The sequence below is a fragment of the Chiloscyllium punctatum genome, chromosome 40 (genome assembly GCF_047496795.1).
Source record: "Chiloscyllium punctatum isolate Juve2018m chromosome 40, sChiPun1.3, whole genome shotgun sequence".
NCBI lineage: Eukaryota > Metazoa > Chordata > Chondrichthyes > Orectolobiformes > Hemiscylliidae > Chiloscyllium > Chiloscyllium punctatum.
In genome coordinates this window covers 39837541-39855744 of record NC_092778.1, presented here as the reverse complement: position 1 = coordinate 39855744, position 18204 = coordinate 39837541, and the positions used below count along the sequence as shown (strand labels likewise).

General features: G+C 41.2%; 1 protein-coding gene across 3 annotated transcripts in view; it reads left to right on the top strand.

Annotated features, from left to right (window-relative positions):
• The window catches only part of carhsp1 (calcium regulated heat stable protein 1), a 139219-nt gene that overhangs the window by 15966 nt on the left and 105049 nt on the right, over positions 1-18204 (top strand). The window contains exon 1 of one of the 3 annotated variants that reach the window (XM_072559599.1): positions 16232-16361. The exons of 1 other annotated variant lie outside the window; for it this stretch is intronic. The gene's annotated coding sequence lies outside the window, so the exon portion shown is untranslated. Of the gene's footprint in view, positions 1-16231; positions 16362-18204 lie in introns of those variants that run through there. One more of the 3 variants, XM_072559597.1, reaches the window with a different exon arrangement.

Sequence of the window (18204 nt, the reverse complement as noted above, 5' to 3'; positions counted from 1 at the left end):
CTAAAATGCACCAGGTAAGAAACATTCATTGAATTAGAAATATTTAGAGCGGAATTTTCCCAGTCTCTAAATGACATGGGCAAAGGCAAGAAAGTTGGGAAAATGTGGCTTGAATTTCAAAAAAATAGACTCTTGAAGTTGAGAGACAAAAGTTTGATTTTCCCCTTAAGGTTCCAATGCAATATGCGAATCTCACTAGTAAACCGTGAGGATTTACTTACTTCCATAAGTGTGCTTCTCACGATTAGCTAATCTCACCTTATTGCTATGTAGATTACTGTTACTAATTCCTGAATTTAAAGAGTAGTTACTTGATGATTGCAGTTCACTGGAATGCTGTCTGGGCCCTGTGTTGGCTATCATTCCCCAATATCATGGGCAAACGCTATGGGCAGCAACTGCCTGCACTCTCTGTCCACAAACGTATCATCGGCAAAACATCAGCCTCACCATATCTTGCCAAACTCAGAAGAGACTTCAGCATTTTATGACGAAAGATTGTAATGTCACTGCCAGGCTGCTTTGTGTACAGCGACATATACCTGTCTCACGTGTCCACAAAGGGTGTGTTGCAGGGCTTACTTTGTGCATCCTTGGATTTGCCATGCTTTTTGCACCGTGCCATATTATTCAAAAGTTGCAGGTCCATAGTGATTCTGTCTTGCCATTTAGTGCGGGTAGAAATCATAGAATCATACAGTATGGGAAAGGCCTTTTGGCCCCTTAAGTTTGCACCAATAAAACTTTTAAATCTACACAAATCACAGGTTCCAGCACATAGCCCATAGCCTTGAATGTCATGACGTTTCAAGTACTAATCCAAATAGTTTTAAAACATTATGACACTTCTCACCTCAACTATCCTCCCAGATAGTGCATTCCATTCCCTCACCACCTCCCCCCCCCCCACCACCACCACCACCACCACAAAAAAATGGGTGAAAAGACTTTTCCTCAAAACACCTCTAAATCTCCTCCCTTGATATGTAGGGGACCTTGCAGTACACTCTTGACAGAGTGTGTTACATACTCTGTTTTGTGTAGAAATTTGCTGTTGTGTAACTGGAGCAACCAAAGAGGGACATAATGGATGCTGAAGAACTGGAAAAGCAGCCACTGTCTCCCAAGGAGGAAGATGATAACATTAAGCAGGATGAACTTCACCCTCACCACAACTAAGCACTGCAACACCAGGCAAAACAAGCTATGCAGGACTTAATTGACATTCACTTCCAATCAATCCGAGTTGGGTGAAGTCATCATTCATTGACTGTAAACTTCTTGTTGTTTGAAAAGCAAGCAGCCACAATGTAGTTTCAAAAACATTTGCAGCTTTTTGTTTGTCCGAGCTTTGCTTTTCTTGTTTTTTAATAAAATTAACATTACAAACTGTTTGAAAGATTTACAACATCTATTGCCCCATATTCAAGAGTGACAACGTTGTAGTAGCCCTTCAGATAGAGTTGTAATATTGCATGGCACATAGGAATGGTAGATAATTGAGTTCCTACCTTGCCCTCCAAAAGTGGAAAGTGTGAGCAGTGATCCCACAATAAACTCTGCCATTTGTGTTAATTCCTCCACATAGAATTTGTTTAGAGAAGAGTCATAGGATAATTAAGAAAGCATTAGGCCACTTTTGGAATACTGTGTTCCATTCTGATCTCCCCACCGTAGGAAGCATGTTGTGAAACTTGAAAGAGTTCAGGAAAGATTTACAAAGAAGTTGCCAAGGTTGGAAGATTTGAGCTATAAGGGACGGGCTGAATAGGCTGGGGCTATTTTCCCTGGAGCGTCGGAGGCTGAGGGGTGACCTTATAGAAGTTTTTAAAATCATGAGGCATTTTTCCCAGTGTCGGTGAGTCCAAAACTAGAGGGCATAGGTTTAAGGTGAGAGGGGAAAGTTTTAAACAGGACATCAGAGGCAACTTCTTCACACAGAAGCTGGTACATGTATAGAATGAGCAGCCAGAGGATATGGTGGAAGCTGTACAATTATAATATTTAAAAGGCATCTGGTTGAATACATGACTAGAAAGGGTTTAGTGGGATATGGGCCAAACGCTAGAAAATGGGACTAGATTAATTTAGGTTATCTGGTTGATAGGAGTTGGACCAAAGGGTCTGTTTCCATGCTGTACATCTCTATTACTCTAGTGGTAAAGGGGACCAGTTCAGCACAGCAGTGAAAATTTCTTGGTTGCCAGGACATACAGGTTGAAGTATGAATAGTCATGGTCATCCTCAGTAATCACAAGGATTTTCTCCTTATAAAGGGTAAGGAGACAAATGTTGGCCTTCCTGTAATCCCCTTACATGGGCTGATTGTTCCTGCATTCAGACAAAGGGAGGAATTGAGTGAAATGGTAATACGTGGAAGAGCTGTTCGTTATGATGGAGGAACAGGAATGGTGGTGAGACATCCAGAGTGAATGAATAGGAAGTACAGAGGGCAGAAAGGATTGGTGGTTTGTGGGGATGGCATGGGTGAGAGTCATTGAGGAAAGATGCTGCATGCAGTCGTGAGAGTGGTAGACCATGAGCATTGGTGGGAGGGTGCAGCGGTAGAGTCAGAAGATGATGGCATTTTGCAGGACACAGAACCTTCTTGTGATATTATTGCACATTCCTCCAGGCAGCATGGACCTGGATTGCTACTTCAGACTAGGTTGGTGACATCTGGTGCTGTGGTCTCCTTTGTTGGTCCTGGGGAAAGAGGACAGCCCTTCTTTCCATCTACCCCTTCTATCAACACCTCCAGTTCCTTGTTGATGAAACAGAATGCCATCTTCCCTCCTTCAGCCATGGTGTTTTGAATTGTACAGCAACACATTAAAGGTAGTCCCTGGCTTTCAGCACTTTAAGTGGTGTGCAGAGTGGGTTTAAATATGGCTGCCATGGCATGAATGCTGGAAGACCCCTGCATTGGCAAGCACTTTTGCCTCTTCAGACTACAGACTGCAGTGGAGTTGGTCTGTGGAGGCCTGATGCTCAATTAATGAGATCAGCAACAGAGAATTGGGTGAGAAAAACTGCCAGAGCTCACGTATAACTGGTCCTGGTTTGAAAAACTAATCAAAAGGCTGTCATTGGGCAAAACAACCCTAGACACATACCCACAGAGCTGAGGTCTCAAGCAGCCTCCCCACAACTGTTTGAATAAGATACAACACTCAACAAATTCCAGTAAATAAAGTTGAAAAGGACCACATCATCTTTGTCTACAGTCCCTTGAGCCCAAATCTGACCAGAAACCATTCAAGTGCCTTTTTGGTGACTTTCATGAAAGGTTTCTCTCAGTGAATGTTGGCAAGTTTATTCCTGTTATCTTACTGAATTTACCTCATTAACTTTATACCATGCACTGATGCCACCCGACTTCTTGTATTCTCCCACCTACTGGCCACTGCTGGGACCACACAGAATTACTGCCACCACTGACATCTTTAAAACCCAGCCACACACCCCCATCAAATGCTGACAGCTGCTGCTACCCTGTACAATTCACATTACATTCCCCACAGAGAGATTGAGAAGTTGTGAGCCTGTACTCATTAGAGTTTGGAAGAATGAGAGGCAACCTCATTGTAACATACAAGATTTAAGGAGCTGACGGGTTGATGTGGAAAAGTTGTTTCCCCTTGTGGGAGAGTCTCGGACCACAGCAAGGGATCATGCAATTAGGACAGAGATGAGGAAGAATTTCTTCATTCAAAGAGTACTCAATCTGTGAAATTCTTTACCACACAGGACAAACAAGAGTGGGTGATTAAGTATATCCAAGGCTGAGATAGACAGATTTTTAATCATCACTCTCTGAAATTAATACTTTGCCAAAATATGGGAAGATTCAGTCTGTCATGTCACTTTATATTTGTGTGGGAACCTTTACTAAAGACTAGATTGGAATGTAAAGATTATTATAAGATTGGAGCAAACTTATCTCAGATCTATACTTCAGTGGACTAAGAGCCTCTGAGCATATATACTGACTTGTTTCGACTGTTGATAAAAGTCAGGATGGAACTCTCCAGGCACATTAACCTTTAATTCTGTTAGTAATAGCTCATTTCTGGTCATCAGTTAACATAACACAGAGGCTCTCTTTGTTTTTGTTACTTCTCTGAAATTCTCTATTAATCAAAAAATACTTGTCTTCTGTTGGAATTTTTTTTCTGTGGATGCAGAAAGATGTCTTTGTAGGTTGGTCAGAGAGAAATTAAATAATTTGTGCAGATTTGCTAGTTACAGGTTATACTGTACTCGTTATAAACAGAGCTTGTGTCATTTAATTTGCAAATAGTCTAACATTGAAAAAGATGGGAGATGTTAGCTGATATCAACATATTAAATGCTATTTCTAGCACTGGCCCAGCCGAGTTCATTAGATGGCCGATGGCCACTTACCCACATATAGTGAACTGGTCACTTGTCATCTGTCTATTCCTCTGCTGCTAGTAAATCTGCATAAAAGATATACAAGCAGATGACATTGACCTTGACAATGGGGAGGTAGTTGCTGAAAGCTGTAATCTCGAGGAGAACATTGGAAGAGGCAAGCTGAAATGAAAAGGTCAAGTGGCTGAAAACATGGCCCATAGGGGAAACAGCTCAGCAAATTGTAGTTTATTGTTTCCCTCTGGGGCTTCAGGATCATATCAGGCAATGCTTTCAAAGAAGAGTAATATGGGACTCAAAACAGTCACTCTGTTTCTGTCTCCAGAGATGCTGCCAGACCTGCTAAGCTTCTCCAGTGCTTTCTGTTTTTAATGCTTAACCTTTACGTCCTTTGGCATCCTGGATCCTTTGGTCTTGGTCCCACCCATTGTCTCTACAGGAAAATATTTGTCCTGTATTGTTGCTCTTTCCTCCTTAATGCTTCCCACTGTTTCTGACACAGTTTTAGCTGTAAGTGGTTGATCAACTGCCCAGACTCCTTTCCAAATGTTAGGCCCAGAACTGCCTGCTTCCTTGTTGGGCATTCAATATACTGGTTAAAAAAGTTTTCCTGCATAGATTTTAAGATTTTTGCTCCCATCGACCTTGCACATTTAAACTATCACAGTTAATGTTTGGGTAGCTAAAATCTCCTACTACTATTGCCTTATTATGAGATTAGAATCCTTACAGTGTGGAAACAGGCTCTTCAACCCAACAAATCCACACTGACCCTCCAAAGAGTAACCTACCCAGAACCATTCCTCTAACCCCTGACTAACGCACCTAACCTACACATCCACGAACACTATGGGCAATTTAGGATGGCCAGTTCACCAAACCTTGGCATGTCTTTCGATTGTTGGAGGAAACTGGAGCACCCGGAGACACCCACGCAGACACAGTGGAAAGGTGCAAACTCCACACAGACAGTTGCCCAAGGTTGGACTTGAACCTGGTTCCCTAGTGCTGTGAGACAGCAGTGCTAACCACTGAGCCACTGTGCCACCCTTTAAATATATCATAGAATCCCTACAGTGTGGAAACAGGCCCTTTGACTCAACAAGTCCACACTAACCCTACAAAGACTAACCCACCCAGACACATTCCCCTACTGGTTTACATTTGCCCCTGACTAATGCATCTAACCCACACATCCTTGAACACCATGGGCAATTTAGCTTAGCCAATTCACCTAACCTGTGCATCTTTAGATTATGGGAGAAAACCGCAGCACCCAGAGGAAACTCACGCCGACACAGGGAGAATGTGCAAACTCCACACAGACAGTCACTCGAGCCTAGAACTGAACCCGGGTCTCTGGCACTGCAAGGCAGCAGTGCTAACTACTGGGCCACCGCGTCGCCCACAATTCTTACACTTCACCAAAATTTGATTACATATTTGATCCTGTGTCTGTCCCAGACTATTTGAAGGCCTTTGGTACACACTCAATAGTGCGTTTGCCACTTTTGTATTTTTTCACTTCTTCCCATATGGCCTCGTTTGAAGATATCATCTCTCCTCACTGCTCTAATAGTTTCCCTGATTAATATTGCAATCCTCATTCCTCCTCTATTGGAAATTTCATATCATTTTCCTTTCTGTATTTTTGATGATGGACTAAAATCAAAAGAGGATGGTTTTAAGACTAGACCTTCTGGAGGGAATTGCCACACTTTAAAAAAAATGCTTTTTGGCAGTGTGCAGAGTCAGATTTGACTGGCAACGAGTAGCTGATTGTTTGTGCAACTGTGGCCAATTTGGATTCTAAAGGTCATCAGCCTGATGACAACTTTTAAACTAGTTCCTGGCAGCTGAACTGCTTGCGTGTTTAAATGGCACAGAGCCTTTGGACTGCTTAAAGAGTTGGGGTGTGTTTGTGCATGTGTGTGTGTGTGTGTTGTAAAAATACCCAAAATCTGAAGAGAGCCAGCTATTTTCTTCCATCAGTTGCTATAAGCTGTTGGTGCTTACAGTTTCTGCTTTTTGACAAGAGACCTTGTAGTTAGCATAGCAATCACCCTATGCCTCCTGTGAAGGAGTGAAGTAACCTGGAGAAAAGTGATTGAAGAACAGAAAGTCCTGACAAGCTAAAAGAATCATCTCAACAAACCCTGTGGACTGGTACCATAGAACTATGGTTCCCAGTATTTCCCTCCACCCAAGTAATCAATAATATTCTATTTGTTTGTCTCTGTCTGTATGCTTTTAAAAATTAATTCATGGGATATAGGCATCAGTGGCTGGACGGCATTTATTGCCACACCCAAGATGCTCATGAGAAAGTGGTGGTGAGCCATCTTCTTGAACTGCTGCACTCCATGTGCTTTGTGAGGGAATTCCAAGATTTTGACTCAGTGACAGTGAATTAATAAGTCAGAATGGTGAATGGTTTGGAGGGAAACTTGAAGGTGGGGGTATTTCCATATGTCCGCTGCCCGTGTCCTTCTAAATGGAAGTGATCAAGGGTTTCAAAGATGCTGTCCAAGGATCTTTGGTGAATTTCTGCAGTGCATCTTATAGTACACACTGCTGCTACTGAGTGTTGATGGCGGATGGAGTGAATCTTTGTGGATGTGGGGCTAATTAAGTGGACTGCTTTGTCCTGGATGGTGTCAAGCTTCTTGAGTGTTGTTAGATTTGCACACATCCCGGCAAGTGGAGAGTACTCCCTCTCATTCCTGGCCTGTGCCTTGTAGACAGTGAACCGGCTGTGGGGAGTCAGTAGTGAGTTCCTTGCCACAGTATTCCTAGCCTCTGACTTACTCTTGTAGCCATTGTGTTTCTGTGGTGAGTCCAGTTGAATTTCTGGTCAATGGTAATCCCCAGGATGTTGTGGGATTCAGGGGTGGTATTGAATGTCAAGGGTCAGTGGTTGGATCATCTCTAATTGAAGATGATCATTGACTGATACAGAGCAACCTCAATTATCCAGCATTCGATTATCCGAATTTCAATTATCCGAACAAAATACTCCCCGTCTGTGTCGTTGAGATAATTGAGGTTCCTTTGTACAGGTATTTGTGTGGCATGAATGTTACTTGCCAATGGTAGCCCACGTCTGGATATTGGCCAGATCTTGTTGCATTTGAACATGGACACAAATAGTGATGAGTAGATCAGGCAGGAAATGCAAAGAACAAATGAAGAAAACTCAAAAAAGCATCACAAAATGGTCAACAATCTTGTCAGAGATTTGAGCACCAGATGTTCATACACATCCATGGGAATTGTCAGTGATTTAGACCTTTATTTGGTGACAATGAGATATTGAGAGAATTCAGTTTGCTGAGTGATAGACAGCAGATAGGAAAAGGCATGAAGAAACTAACACAGGCACACCCAGAACAATTGCAGGAAATATAAGGCTTCTGGACATGATCTCAAACATCACAGAATTCTTATCCTATGGCAGGAAACCATTTGAACCATCCTGCTTCCTTACTTGCATATTTTATCAGTACATTAACACTCTCCCTGCTCATATGTACAAAATTGCTGTTCCTGACATATCTTTAATCAATAATTTTCTTGTTCTTCCCAAGCAAGTGACTGTTAAGTAATCTTGAGATTACCAACTGAGAAGTAATGGTCTTTCTGTTACTACTGTTGTCTTATAAACTTCCCTTAACATGACTTAGGTCATTGGCTGCCAAAGTTAATGTTTGCCAGTGTAGTTTAGGTCACTATTAAAGTTAAAGCCAACATTCACAGATATTTTGGATAAAAGCAAATTACTGCAGATGCTGGACTCTGAAACCAAAAGAGAAAATGCTGGAAAATCTCAGCAGGTCTGGCAGCATATGTAAGGAGAGAAAGGAGCTGACGTTTTGAGTCTAACTGACCCTTTGTCAAAGCTAAAAAAAAAGGGGAGAAATAGGGAGGTATTTATACTAGGCTGAGAGAAGGTGAGTCATGGCTCCAGAAGGAAAGGTAGCAATAAAGAGATGATAATGACAGTGCATAGAGAGATTATAGGGAGATTAGGAGTTGTGAATGACTCTGCTTCTAGTCACAGATGAAGAACTCACTACCCCACATCACATAAAGATATTTATTTAGAACGTCAACAACACAATGTGTAAATTACATCACATGTTCATAGAATACCTACAGTATAGAAACAAGCCCTTCAGCCCAACAAGTCCACACTGACCCTCCGAAGAGTATCTCACCCAAACCTATTCCTCTACATTTACCCCTGACTAATGCACCTCACCTACACATCTCTGAACGCTATGGGCAATTCAGCACGGCCGGTTCACCTAATCTGCACATCTTTGGATTGTGGGAGGAAACCAGAGCACCCAGAGGAAACCCAGGCAGACCCAGGGAGACTGTGCAAACTCCACACAGACAGTTGCCCGAGGTTGGAATTGAACCTGGGTCCCTGGCACTGTGAGACATCGGTGCGAACCACCGAGCAACTGTGCCGCCCCAAACCATGCACATGCAAATACCATACAAACAAAATTAAATGAACAAATATAAAGTAATTTCTAGTCAGTATGGGCCCAGAACATAAAGTTTTACAAAACACCAGTGGGTCAAATAATTATCCCACTAAGTATTTTATATCTGTAGCTCTTGGACAAGTTGGGTAGGGGTTAACAGTTGGATAGAGCCAAAATATACAGGTAAAGCTGAAATAAATAGCTGAATTTCCATGAAGACATGGAGCGTTACACTTCTGAAGAAGAACTAGGAGCAGGAGTAGACCATCCAGCCCTTTAAGCATTGACTCTGTTTCCATCTCTGCATGGTGCTGCTAGAATTCCTGCTGACTTTCTCCAATACTTTTTGTTTTTGTTTAGATTTCCAGCACCTGCAGTGTTTTGCTTTTATTTGAAGTTTTGCACATGGTTGTGTAGTTTTTAAAATTTTTTAACAAATAGTAAGAATGTATGAAACATTCCTGAACATTAACACTAGGGGACAGTGTAAGATAATTTTTCATAGCTTACTGACCTTACCGCTCTGTTCACATTTGCCCAATATTTCCCATAAACTTTCCTTTCATTGTGTAAGAATGGAGTTGCATTGTTTTATCCAAAGAAATTCATTTGTAACTGATTAACACAGGGCCTGCTCTGGGATATTGACATATGTGAATTTCCTAATCATTTATGTTCTTCTTGAGTTATAACTGGCAGAGCTCCACTTAACTCTGCACTACCCAGGGTAAAAGACTGGAGAAGACAAGCATTTATGCTGGCTCTGAGTCAGTGTAAATTGACAGCCGTACTTTTACATACAGCTGGTCAAAAATCCCTTCCATACTGCACTGTAACGCTACCCTAACTATCATGTGTAGGCTCTGGAGCTGGACTTAAACCACAATCTGGTGACTCACAGGTGAGAATACTACCACTGAGTCACAGATGAAGAACTCACTACCCCACATCACATAAAAGTATTTATTTAGAACGTCAACAACACAATGTGTAAATTACATCACATGTTCATAGAATACCTACAGTATAGAAACAAGCCCTTCAGCCCAACAAGTCCACACTGACCCTCCGAAGAGTATCTCACCCAAACCTATTCCTCTACATTTACCCCTGACTAATGCACCTCACCTACACATCTCTGAACGTTATGGGCAATTCAGCACGGCCAGTTCACCTAATCTGCACATTTTTGGATTGTGGGAGGAAACCAGAGCACCCAGAGGAAACCCAGGCAGACACAGGGAGACTGTGCAAACTCCACACAGACAGTTGCCCGAGGCTGGAATTGAACCTGGGTCCCTGGCACTGTGAGACATCGGTGTGAACCACCGAGAAACTGTGCCGCCCCAAACCATGCACATGCAAATACCATACAAACAATATTCCAAAACAGAAGGTCCTTTTAATATACAAGACTTTGAAAAAAAAACTGATCTCAAAACTCAGTTTTTTAACAGATTATCATATTTACTCTGTAAAAATGAGGAACTCCACATTATATTTTGTCTATGATGCTTTTTTATGCTATTTTGTCTTGATAAGGTGTCCTTGTTTAGCTCAATACTGAGTGTATAGACCAGTTATTCTACATTCTTGTACAATGGGAAAACTTGGACTGTGTAGCAGTTTTGCATTAGAGCGCATGGGAAATTTATCAACAATCTGTTGGGATTCAAGGAGAATTCTGTCAAACAAACACGATCATCCTTCTTGGAGCCAGTCCCACAAGTATTCAGGCAAAACTCCTGTAAAATCAACTTGGATGGACTGCAATGTCATGCCCGTGTGCTCAAAGATATATGGGTCAGGAATTGGTCTGGTCAGTCACATGGTAGTCACCAGGGCAAAACTCCTGACCTCCACTAGATGCCATTCTTAAACAGATGACTACTGAAAACTTTTGGGGGTTAAAACATTGGTCAGAAAGGAAGTTGACAGTGAATTCCTTTGCAGGGACTCACAGACAGCAGACAACAGTTGATTTTGATGTGACTATGATGACTATCCACTAAGCGATTTAACTGTCCATGAAACAAAGAAAGTAGCTATCAGGATACCAGCTATACCTGATCCTCCTCTAGCTTATCTCTCCACGCTTCAGACTCACTGCCTTTATTCCTGATGAAGGGCTTTTGCCCGAAACGTCGATTTCGAAGCTACTTGGATGCTGCCTGAACTGCTGTGCTCTTCCAGCACCACTAATCCACAATCTGGTTTCCAGCATCTGCAGTCATTGTTTATACCTGATAAATGTTTTGTCCTGTGCTGGATCCATTAAGGCAGTGCTTTGTGAATCATTGCACACTGTGACCACATTTCAAGGCTTGAAAATTGTCCTTACCTTGTAATGATTAGTGGCATTTGAGGGAATAGGAGTCAGAGAAGATCTATAAAGGTAGCAGAATGGGAGACAACCATTATAACCTTGGTGATCATGTCTGTAAAGTTTAAGCTCAGCATCCCACTATTGGTCCCAACTCACACTTTGGATAGCCATGCATTAAGAATAAAGGAATTAGCTAGGACACACATCTGGAAAAAGCCTCCCCCTTCTCTAAAAGTTTATGCTTGATTGTCAGCATATTTTTTGGGGAATTCATTTTTTGATTTTATATGTGCCTGTTGGAACATTGAAGGGAACAAAGTGTTTATCTCTAAAAGTATGCTCTTAGTTATATCGAAACTATTGATATCAAGGCTAGAGACTCTCACGACAGAAAGGACAAGATCTTTACTTAAGATTATTGCTCTGGCAAGTCACTCTAGGCACACTATATTATTGAAGAAATTATTGAAAGGATGTCTTTGCTTATCATTTTCTCAGTCTGAGATTGGATATTGAATTCTAAGCTATTGTGATTCCCTATATTAAATATGACCCATGGTATGGACTGTTGAAATGTTTATTCTACCAGCTCCTCAAAGCTCAATGATCATCACAGAATTCATAGAATGCTTTCAAGACAGATTCTTGGAGCAGCATTTTTGGCATTGGTCAGCGAGCCAGTTATATTAGACTTGGTATTGTGTAATGTGGCAGGATTAGAATGTAGAACATAAATGTTGCGCCAACCTGTGAAATCAATCTAAAGCCCATCTAACCTACATTGTTCTATTCTCCTCCATATGTTTATCCAATGACATTTAAATGGCCTTAAAGTTAGTGAGTCTACTACTGCTACAGGCAGGCCATTCCACTCCCTTATTACTCTGTGAGTAAAGAACCTATCTCTGATATCTGTCCTTTATCTATCACTCTCAATTTAAAGCTATGTCCCCTTGTGATAGCCATCACCATCCGAGGAAAAATGCTCTCACTTACACCCTATCTAATCCTTTGATCATCTTGTATGCCTCTATTAAGGCTCTTAACCTTCTTCTCTCTAAAGAAAAAGTCTCAAGTCCATCAGACTTTCCTCATAAGACCTTCCCTCCTTACCAGGCAACATCCTGGTAAATCTTCTTTGCACCTTTTCCAATGCTTCCACATCCTTCCTATAATGCGGTAACCAGAGCTGTATGCAATATTCCAAGTGTGGCCGCAGCTGAGTTTTGTACAGCTGCAACATAACCTCATGGCTCTGAAACACAATCCCTCTACCAATAAAAGCTAACACACCATATGCCTTCTTAATAACCCTATCAACCTGGGTGGCAACTTTCAAGGATAAATCCACATGGACATTGAGATCTCTCTGCTCATCTACACTACCAAGAATCTTACATTAACCCAGTACTCTGTATTCCTGTTGCTGCTTCCAAAGTGAATCACCTCACACTTTTCCGCATTAAACTCCATTTACCACCTCTCAGCCCAGCTCTGCAGCTATCTATGTTCCTTTGTAAACATTATGCTCGACCACGTCCTCCCTGTCTGACTTTACTTACCAAAGACATGCAGTCGCTTTTCTTTGAACAAGCTTCATAATTCAATTGTGCCCATCCCTTGAAGTTTCCTTCCCCATCTGATACAATCTAAATCTTGCCTAATCACATCATAATTGCCTTTCCCCCAGCTATAACTCTAGCCCTGCAGTAAATACCTATCCCTTTCCATTGCTAAAGTAAACAAAACTAAATTGTGGTCACAATTAATAATCTCAGAGTTAAGGCACCCTGAAGTAGCAGTGACCACCATACTATTGAATTTTACATTCACTTTGAAAGGAGAAGATTGGGCTTCAGACTAATATATTAAACCTAAATAAGAACAATTATGTGGGCATGAAAGGTGAGCTGTCTGAAGTGAATTGGCATACTAGGCTGGGAAGTTAGATCAATGGCAGGGCATTTCAAAGGATATTTCAGATTATTCAGAATAAATATATTGTACATAAAAAAAAAATTCTAAATGAAGAATCCTTCATCCATGGTTAACTACAGAAGTTAAGAAAAGTTTTCAAACTTAAGGATAAATCATGTAACTGTGCAAAGATGAATGGCAATTCAGATGGTTGGTCAGAAATTGAAGGATGGTGAAAACGACTAAAAGGTTAATCAGGGAGGAAGAAATTAGACTGTGATAGCAAGCTGTCTGGGAATATCAAAACAGATAGCAAGAGTTTCTCCAGATACTTTAAAAAAAGGAAGAGTAAGTAAATCTCACCTCTACAGAGTGAGAATGGAGAGGTAAGGTAGGTAGTAAAGAAATGGCATGTAAATGAACAAATATGTTGCTTCTGCTTTTACTGTAGATGATACAACATGCATTTCTTTAATAGTTCTAAATCAGGAGGTGGGAAGGAGAGAGAAACAAAACTTCAATCACAAGGGAACTGATACCAAAAGAATTGATGGAACTCTGGACTGACAAGTGTCCCGATCCTGATTGATATCATCCCAGGGTCTTAAAAAAGGTTGCTAATCAGGAAGTAGGTGCATTGATGCTAATTTTCCAAAATTATTTCATTCACAAAAGATTCACTTGGACTAGAAAATAGCAAACATAATCCCTCAATCAAGGGATGGAGGCAGATAACAGAAAACTATAAGCCAGTTAAGCTTGGTCCGACAGCCAGGAGTCCCTGCTCTGGGCAAACATGGCCACAGTCAATGACCGATGCCACCGAAAGTGTCCACATGTTGGGGCTGCTTGGCAAGAGTCACCTCTGACACTGCTCTGACCAATTCGACTCCAGTGAAACCTCCACAAAGAAAATGATGAAATGGTGTCCAATCCTTTCTTTATAATCCTAGCAAAGACTTTCTGTAGCTTGGGTTGCTCCTTGATCCTGGACATCTGGTAGAGTTCCATACAGCAGCAGATATGGCCTTCCAAATGTCACAGCGTTTCAAATTTAAAAACTGCCAACCTCTGCTTATCCAGCCCAGCTCTTGAAGTCATCCAAAATTCTGCAATGTATGAATTAACTTTAAGCAATTTCTGTTCACAGAACCCAGCTAAACAATGCTCTAATTTTAAAATTCTCATCCTTGTTTACAAACTACTCCACGGCCTCATCCTACCCCAGTTCTGTAATGTCTTCCAGCAGAAATCCTTGAGATATTTTTGTTCTTCCAATTCTGGCCTTTTGAGCATCTCAATTTTAATCACACTACTGCTGATGCCATGTCTTCAGCTGCAAAGGCACTACCCTGTGGAATTTCTTTATTTTCTACTTAAAACTAAGAAGGGGTCACTATACTACAATTACTGCAATGTTTAAAGTTTTGATTTTGTTCTTTGTTTCTACCTTGTTCTTAAGATTCTATACCCAGGTACGTGTCCCTAAGATGGTATCTTATGTGGTGACATCATTCACTTTCTTCTGCACTCCAATACTTTTGTACTTGAATATATGTGACAATAAAATCAAGATCAAACCCTAAACCTCTTTGTCTCTTTTTTTGTCCTTAAAGGCACTCCTTAAAATCCACCTCTGACCAAATCTTTGGTCACTTGCCCGATATCTCCTTATTTAGTTGTCCTAAGTTTTGTTTGATAACTCCACTCCCTTCCACATCTAACAATTGTGATGTTTTACTATGTTAAAGGTGTTACATAAATTCAAGCTAATATTACTTCTGTTCAGTTGTACTTCAAATGCTGTGATACTGATACACAATCCAGTTAAATTGATATTATGAATAAAAATAACCAAATTATATAACTCCTCCTTCACAAACAATTGAAAGATTTGGAAAATGTGCTATTCATCATACAGACTTTGGCAGGTTACTTATATAGAAGAAATACAGTACGGAGATAGATCCTTTGGTCCAACCAGTCCAGCCGAACATAATCCTGAACTAAACTAGAACCACCTGCCTGCTCCTGGCCCACATCCCTCCAAAACCTTTCTGTTCATGCATCCATCCAAATATCTTTTATACGTTATAATTGTACCCACATTCACCACTTCCTCAGGAAGTTCTGCCTAATCTTTTTATACTGGTGGATTTCCCCAACTGTAGGTTATGGTCTGTTGAGTATGATTGAAGTTTTAAAACATTCAGAAAATATGATATGTTAAATCTATGACATAATGGAAAGAAAAGCTGTATTGTCACATATTTTAATACCAGTAGAACTCCAGTGGGATTGCTCACGATGGATCAAAGGGTATTGATCCAAGTAACAATCTAAAGAGCTTGAGTTTTTGCAGTTCTCGTTTCCCTTCATATCTTTGTTTTTATTGTGTCACCACTGACAGCCGTCCTTGAATCTGCCTCTGTGCCAACCTGTACAATGTAACCTCTTCATAAAAACTCTTCACCACTCTACCTTTCTCTCCTATGAGCTGTTCCTTGAAACCCATGTCTTTGGGCAAATTGTTAAACTTAATTCTCCCTGAAATGCGTCAGCATGTTATATGTTAAAGGCACGAGATTCAAATTGTTACCAAAATGGTGTTGCTTTCACGTGCGGTGCAATCATTACAGGAAGTGGGATGACTGCAGGAGTGTAAGGGTTGTATACACAGACACATACAAACACGTTATACCATTCAGCACCTGGAAACCTAATGCATTTTGTTAAAAATCTTTAATCCTTATCTCACATCCTCTTTTAATGAATAAAATCTTTTTATTACACGCTTGAATTTATGAGTTTTTTTAAAAGATCGAAATACTTTTTAAACGTGATAGTTTTCAAACAACAAAAGATACGTGTTCTAAATATCGTCCTCCCCTAACACAGAGGTCAGAAGCGCGGCTGCTTCACAAAATGTAGCAGTTTCTCTCCAGCATTGGAGACAACTCATTAAGGTGCAGTCACACCACCAGAACGCAGGGCTACAGCAGTACTAACAAAGTTTACACAATGTTTTTTCACCTCATGTGGACTAAATGAGGGGAACACATACTCCCTCTGGGGAACGTGGGATGATTTCCTTTAACGTCAGGTCAGCACAGGAACAGAGACAGACTGTGAGAGAGAGAGACTGCGCAGAAGCTGCAGCAGTAACTTGTCCTCACTCACTCTTTCATTCAACGGCTTTGGTCTCTATGTCTGTGCAGCTTCAGGTAGGAATCGCCAGAAAATCACTTATCAATGTCTTCCTTCCCCCCCACCCCGCTCTATAGACATCAGTAAGCAGACAGAATTGGACAGTCCACTGTTTTTATTTTTAATTGTTTTGTTTTTGGAGAGGGAAGGGCTGGGTGTCTGCTTTTGACAATGTGAAACTTGAGTCTGGCCCCTTTGTCGGATTTCGAGCGGTGACTGTGTCTTTTATTGACTCCCGAGTGAAACGAGGTTTGTTGTGTTTTGCGGATCGATAATTATAAATTGGGGTGGGGTGTGTGTAGAGTGCTTTTTTTCTTCTTGTTCGTTCCCAAGTCTCTGCTCTTCGCGCCCAAATGGGGGAAGCCCGCGTGAGATCCTGAATCTTTCAGCGAAATGTTGGAGAAATTCTTCCTCCCCGCCTCCGCCCCAGAGCCAGTCGGCTTGTGGGGGACGCTGCCTAGGGGGTTGTTCTCAATGTGTGGGCAATTAATTCCTCTACCTTCGGCATTGAGTTACAACCTTCTCCTTAATCCCTCAGCACAACAAAACCTCGCCCTGAATCTTGGTGTGTGTGTGTTTTAAAAGTCTCTGTGAAAGGTATTCTGCACCTATTTCCTCGGTTGGTCGCCTCACGTTAGCAGTACCCACACCTCCTTTAAAACTCCCGTCTTTTAGCTGAGCAGTCCCGATTGAAAATGTCTGCTCGGACTAACATTGCGCTAAGTACTTTTGTTTGTTTTCTACAGCATTAAAAAACAAAATAGCCCTCCCCCCCTTTTTTTAAAAGAACATTTAAAGTACTTGCTGGAGAGTGCGGGAAGCTGTGTCTCACTCCTGACATAGTTGGTTTTGATTAACATCAGTATGGAATTAGAATGGGTAGAATTTGTACGCAATCTGCTGTTATGGAGACTCGAAACTTCGCTTCAGAAGCTGAAGTGCCGAGTTCCCCACTGGAGTTATCTTATTTCCCTTTCGATGCTAGATTGAAGAAAAACATTTAAAAAATCTGCAAATACTTTTCCACACAAAAAGAACTCTCAGACTTTGAGTAGTGCTAGGGGAGTTTGGAGTGGTCTGGAGGGGGAGAGTTGGTAATGCCAGGAACACCCATTGTGAAAGTGAGGTGCTGTTGTGGTGAAGCCTGAATGTAGAATGGTGTCTGATGAACAGTGGATTCAATGTGTAGAAATGATAGCTAAGTGATCCTCAGCTGGGAGCAGTAGCTGTAACACATTTGAATATATAGAAGTACATGAATTTACAGTGAGCAAATAGACCATTCAGTCCAATAAGGTCGAAAACAGTTTGTTTGATTGTCAACCGATCCACTACGTCAAATAGTCCCTCATTGATAACCTGGATATTGTTGATGCACAGGTTGTATTGCTTTGATTTGCCAAGACTTCTCCGAGAAAGCATCCTCATACCTGTGACCTCCACCACTGAAAAAGACAAGGGGAGCATGTGCATGGGAACGCTGACATGACTTGTATACATACATTTCCTTTGTAATCACTAGGTTCACATCCTTGAAGTCTACCGAGCAACATTGTGGGAGCAACGTGAACACAACTGTAACTGCCCTTGAAGGGTGCTCACCACAGCGTCAGAGCAGCTAGAAATAAACATACCTTGCTATCCTTTGTAAAAATAAAACAAATATTTCTAGTTCAGGCCATTGGATTTTGGTTCTCGATTTTACAGTAGATGATCAAACTTTCTTCACTGGTTCAACATTTATAGATAATGGTACATTATGAAACAATTTGTCAGATTGGAATGGCAGATATGTTAGCAGGACATGTCTTGGTGCATTTCTCATTAGTTTAGGTATTTAATCAGGCTGTTCAGAATTAA